Source organism: Zonotrichia albicollis, chromosome 7 (assembly GCF_047830755.1).
Source record: "Zonotrichia albicollis isolate bZonAlb1 chromosome 7, bZonAlb1.hap1, whole genome shotgun sequence".
Classification (NCBI taxonomy): domain Eukaryota; kingdom Metazoa; phylum Chordata; class Aves; order Passeriformes; family Passerellidae; genus Zonotrichia; species Zonotrichia albicollis.
In genome coordinates, this window is record NC_133825.1 from 3,171,456 (window position 1) to 3,177,455 (window position 6,000).

The window sequence follows — 6,000 nt, forward strand, 5'->3', positions numbered from 1 at the left end:
TTCTCTTGCCATCCCTAACAGCCCTGAGTTGGGAGTCTAATTTGGATTTTCTACACAGAGCAAAGTAAGATTTCCATTGCTGCACCATAGTAAAATAAATTAAATACTTCACTAAAACTGAGGTGTCCTGAAGTGGTGTCACCATCGTTGCTGCTGCTTCTCTGCTGGTGTTGGTGCTTCCAGCCTCAGTAAGGCTCTCTGGTCCTCTGCACAAACCCATGGAATTTATACCCAGCAGGGTTTTGCAGTCCAAATGGAGGAGTTCCCACTTGTTTATTCCTGTTCTTTAAGAAATAGAGTATTCAGGAACTAATAAGCAGGTGAGGTAAAGCTGAGAGTAATAAGCAGCAGTGTGCTTGAGAGATGTCCCCAGAGAGCCTTTGTACCTGGACAGGCTGTCCTTGGAAGTGGAAAACTTCCAGACAGATATCCCCTGTCCCAGGTGTATATGGAATTATGGCTCAGTCCCTCTCTGCCTTGTTCCTAAACTAAACCAGACTGCAGGAAGCATTATTTTATTACTATTTCTTTTGCTGTAAACCACAGTTAAGGCCTGGAAAGTGTGAAGAAAAATGTTTTCCTGCAAGACTGTTACTGCTTAGTCTCAAAAGAAATGCACTCTAGTACTGAAATTCCTAATCCCCCCCTTTTTGGGATAGGGGTTCCTGCCTGGCCTTGTCCTGGGAGGTTCTCAGTGAGCCCACAGAAGGGTAATTGGTGAGCAAACATTACACTCAGCACTGTTTGCTTCTCCTGTCCCAGCCAGCTGCTGTAGGATGGCTGAGCCTGGAGGTGAGACACTGCTCACATCCAAGGGCTCAGATTATTGTGTGGGAACAGCAGAGACAAAAGATCCTGGTGCTTAGAGGTACGCTAAATATATTTTTTTATTAAATAAAAAAAAATCATTGCTGCCTTAAAAATAAGTGACTTTTGAGTTTAATATGGATTTTCATAAGTTCAGTTTTCAGTTCTTCAATGAGTACTTCCAATTATTTTACACATTTATTTATTCCTGCATAGTAAACATGCCAGCAAACCTGTGTTATAAATCCCCTAGTGAAATGTTAATTTGCTTCATTTTCCCTCTTCAGGTGCTGACTACAGTTTACATTTTGTCATTAATGCACTGAACAGGAGTTCCTGTAACTTTCTGAAACTCAAAATGTTAAAATTAAGCACCAACCCCAAATTGCCACTTGCTGCCTCTTTAGGATTCCTGCTTGTCCTCCCCAAATGTTGGAAGAAGCAACTGAATTTTTTTAGTAGCTTCTTGTGAATTTACTTGCTTTAATTGACATGCAATCACTTCACTGAAAAAGTGGAGACCTTGGATTACTGGTACATTGGGAAATCTGGAAGCTGTTCATTGTCCAAGATGCCATTTCCTGGAGCTGGCTGGATATCAGAGCTGTGATGCTGATGTAGCCAAAATAAGAGGGGCTGTGGAAGGAGCTGCCCACTGAGGAGGCTCTGTGATTCATTTCTGTGTGAGTTCAGAATCTTCCTGTGCTCAAACTGCTGAGCTTGGGAGTTCTCTGCTGTCATTTGTCTTTGTTTTAATGGGATTAAGTAATTATGTGTGCATTTTCTTTCAACTAACCAGCCTGATAAAAGCAGGCACAACTGAAGAGCCCATAAATTGTCAGCTCTTCTGTTCCAGCAGAAGCGCTTTGATGGCTCTGCAGATTTTATGTCTTGGTGCATATATTTAGCTGCCCTGCTAAGGTGAGTGAGACTAGAGAGCAGTTTATGTAATCGATGAGCTGAGGGTCTCCCCTGGGGAACGTGCCTGGGGGAAAGTGGATCTCAGCTCCAGGGCAGTTCCAAAGAAGAAATCCCTGGCCCTTCCAAGCAGAAAGAGAAGCTGTTCTTCCAAACACTGGATTAACTTCATTGGAACTAATCATGTTTGGTATTGATATTTTGACTGTATCAGTCTTGGGTTCAAATTTTGGTGCTGCTCTGCAAAACCTCTGCCTGTGTCCTGCAGCTGTTAGGACTCAGTAGTTTTTTGTAAGTTTGACATCCATCTGATTTTTCAGGTAGGAACTGCTCACTGTATCGTGGCATCTGCAACCCTTTGTGTTTAATGAATTCATCAGGTGTTTGCTATGTGATATCATCAAACCACTTAATTCTTTTCAGAACTTCATTCTTTCTGCATGGCATGTTTATGCATTCAATTTTATCTTTACTATTAATTCAAATTAAGTCTTGGTTTGAGAGTTTATGTAATCACTTTAATGAAGTGGCTGTGCCTGCTCACTGCTTCTTGTTTATTTTAAATATTGGTCTGGGGAAGTAAAGGTTTTAATGTATTCCAAGTTATAACCAGCAGTAACTATGCAATAGTCCTCTATTAATTCACTTTTAAGAGCTCTGCATATAAGATGACTTTTACGCTATTGTGCTGTCTCATAATTTCCTGTGAGAACAGGCTGCTGTTAATTTGTTTTCTTGTTAGTCCATATGTGTCAGAGGCAAAATTTGTCATTCCTCTTCTGGCTTGAAGTTGTGCTGTCAGCAGATCCACTTCTTTTCTGGAGTTTCCCTATTACACTTAACAGTGCAGTTTCTGCATTTTTGGGCTTGTGGCCACTTAATCCCAGGTATCAATTTAAATTAACATGTTAGGATGAGGATTTACTGCATCCTAAAAATTACTTTTCTTGTCACTTATACAGTTTGTTAAAAGCTTTCTGTGGTTACTTTGCACATGTTAAGTGGTCTTGGTTTAAGAACAGTGACTTGTGATGGAAATCCACAACTTCCCAGTGCCTGTGGGGCCAGTAATCAGTCCAGCCCCCTTGTTTGCCTGTCTTACACATGGAACTGTTGGTGTCCTGGCTTCCTCCTGCAGTGGACAAGTTCTGTGGGAATGCTGAACTCTCAGATCCTTACACCCTCCTTTCCTGGCTGTTTGCAGAGGTTTGCAAACCACACCAGTGGCTGCTCTTGCTTTGGGATCTGGAGCTGCAGATCTGACTGGAACCAGGAACTGGGACCTGCCTCAGCCAAAGCTTTTGTGTTCAGCTTTCCCCCCCGGCCACCCGCTCTAAGCTGTGAAGTTATCCAGGATGTGTGTGCAGGATGTGGGATGGAGGAGGAGGAGGGAGCCCTGGTGTCAGTGCTGTGCTGAACAAGCAGGCAATGCAAATGTGAATGGAAGGGAAGGTTGGTTATTGCTCCACCTTGTCTCTGTGTTCTGGGAGCTGGGCAAATTGGGAAAAGGAGACAGAGCTGGTGTGGAGCTGTTTTAAACCAGCAGATACCCAGTTTCCCCTCCCCTTGCTCACACTACTCCCAGCTAAGTCTTTCTGCTAATCTTCATGTGATTAAGAATGTTGGATGGTGACACAAAGAACTCTACAAAGTAATGCTTAAGGATATCCCGCTGTGTGCATTTGATGCCACATCTGGGATGAGATTATAAATAAATAAATGAAAAGGAAAAAGAACAAAAGAAAATACAACCCTGAAATCCCATGAACTGTAACTTTTTAAAGCCTTTGAATATACAGTGCTTGAGGAAAATGGAAGAAGATATTTTGGACAAATATATTAGAAAAGAATACAGAATGCATTTGGAGTACAAAGACTCCCAGAGTTTTATTGGCTGTGGTTGTTGTCAGTGTTAACAAAACGCAGTCAGCATGGCCCCAGTCTGTCACTGTGACATGTTGAGCATTTGCAGATGTAAATCCCCATCATATGTCAGAAACATGACATCTTGCAATCAAATAAAAACACACAGAAACTTGGGATTCACAGAACTTTCTGCCATGTACCATAACTCTGGCCATAGCTTCTGTTCAGCATCACAGCTGCCCAGTGGATAAAGGGAATTTTCAAAACCATATGTGCTGTGAAAATGAGGCTGTTTATGTAAGGATAGTTTATTTAATGGGAGCTTTGCAAAGAATTGACTGTGCTGTGCAGTGTCCAAGAGGGTGAGACATAAAGGAAGTGCCAGGCACAGCCATCATAACCTAAAATCCCATCATGAGACTTTTGTGGAAGTGGATTGAGTTTTTCAGAGGTCAGTATTTCATTGCTGCCAAAAGAACCCATTTTGTACATCCCAGAAGGGGCAGAGCAGTGAGAATTGGTGATTGCCCAGCATTAATTGTTCCTCAGTACCAGTGTGATAGCTGGGTTTGTCACTCACCTGCTGGGGTGCATTGCATGGGTGGCATTAGGCCCTGGTGCTTATTCCCCTCAGGAGGCACCATTTGTTGTGACAGCAGGTATTTGTGTCACATGCCCTGCTTTGGGTGTGTGAGGGTTGTGTTGCACCCTGACCCTGGTGTGCAGGCACAGCAACGTGTTCAGCACATGTGGCTGAGCTGAGCTGGTTGTAGCCGAGTTCCTCCTCTGTAGGGCTGGGGGCAGCTGCCAAATGGCTGCAAATCACCCCTAAATGCTGAGAGTCCCTGGGTTTCAGCTTTGAGGTTTTCATGGCTTTGAGGTTAGAAGAGCTGGAGGTGTGTGGGTTCTAACTGGATGCACATTTCCTTGGATTCCATGGATTTCCTACTCTGAACAGCAGTGGTTCTGTGAAGGACTGCCTGTGCTCCTGGCCCATCCATTAAGCTAGACCATCAACCACCCTTCTCTCTCCGAGTTACTAAATATTTTAACATTTCATCAATATTTATTAAATAAAAAACGACTAGCACTATGGAATCCAAATATAAAGGGGCTTTTTTGGCTGTTATCTGGAATAGAGTTGGGAAAAGATAAGTAGCCTTTACTGCCTCTTGGATTCCTTTCTGATTTAGCCTTGTAGGAAACGTGGTCATGCTTGGCTTTGTGTTGTTCTGGTTTAAAACTAAACCACCGGATTCTCTGATTTACATAGCAGAAATGATTTAGCTATTATTCTATTTACATTACTATTTCCCTGTGTATTTGTTAGGCAAATGAATTCCTTGTTAAATGGCTGGGAAGAGGATTTCGAAACACTGGGATTAGTTCCTTTCTTTTGGAAGAAATAGTTAACAAATAGGAAAATGCTCGTGGAGAGCCGAGTTTCTGGCAAGCCCCGGCGGTACAGAGTGTACTGAGCTGGAAATGTTGCCGAGTTAGCACAAACTGTCTGATATAAAAAGCACGTTTTTGTTATAAACACTGCCTGCTCAATAGAGTTGTTGGTCTTACAGAACAGCTTTAAACAGGGACTGTTGCTTTTGAGTAATATTAAATATTTGTCTTCTGGTGAATGTTTTCTTAGGAAAAATCACTGTAGATAGCAAACAAACCAATTCTTTTATTATCCAGTATAAGTGCATTTGAACTTCCTTGTTTTTATCTTGACTGTTTCACTTGAATTTATATGTTTTTGGAGAGGTTATTTTTCACTTGAAAAAGTTTTGGGTTATTTTTCTTCAAAAAAAAAAAAGTATTTGTACAGGTGTCTTCAGATTTCAAAACAGGCTTTGTTCTTTCTGAGCTTTGTCTTGTTTTTCTGGCTTTGTACTGACACTTTGTGGCTGTTTCTGTGGTGTTTCAAATGACAGGAGTCACAACAGCAATGGAAAATAGCAACTTAAATAAACATTTTCAGGAAGTATAAAGCAGGGTGAGTGTGGAAACCTTCCCCAGCTCAAAGTCTGTACAAATGTTTTCTACAGCTCTGGCCTGGGAGTAGATTTATAGGAGGGAGATATGAGGCTTTTAGATTTATTTTCTGTGGCTTTTTTTCAGTAGTAAATGCTGTGAACAAGATGTCTCTAGACACTGTATTTTGTGAACAATCTGGTGGGTATTAACTTATAATAAGCATCAAACTTTCTTTTTACTGTACAGGGTGATTGCTGTATTCTCAATTCTAGGCTGTGTCACCATTCCTCACTTGATCCTGCAGTGTATAAATTACTTTTTCCCAGCTGTCTCTGTATATGCAATCAAGAGTGTGATGCCATCCTTTTTCTTTCTTTTCTTTGTTTTGTGTGGTAGTACACAGTAAGAACAGGATGGAAAAACAAGATAATTTTG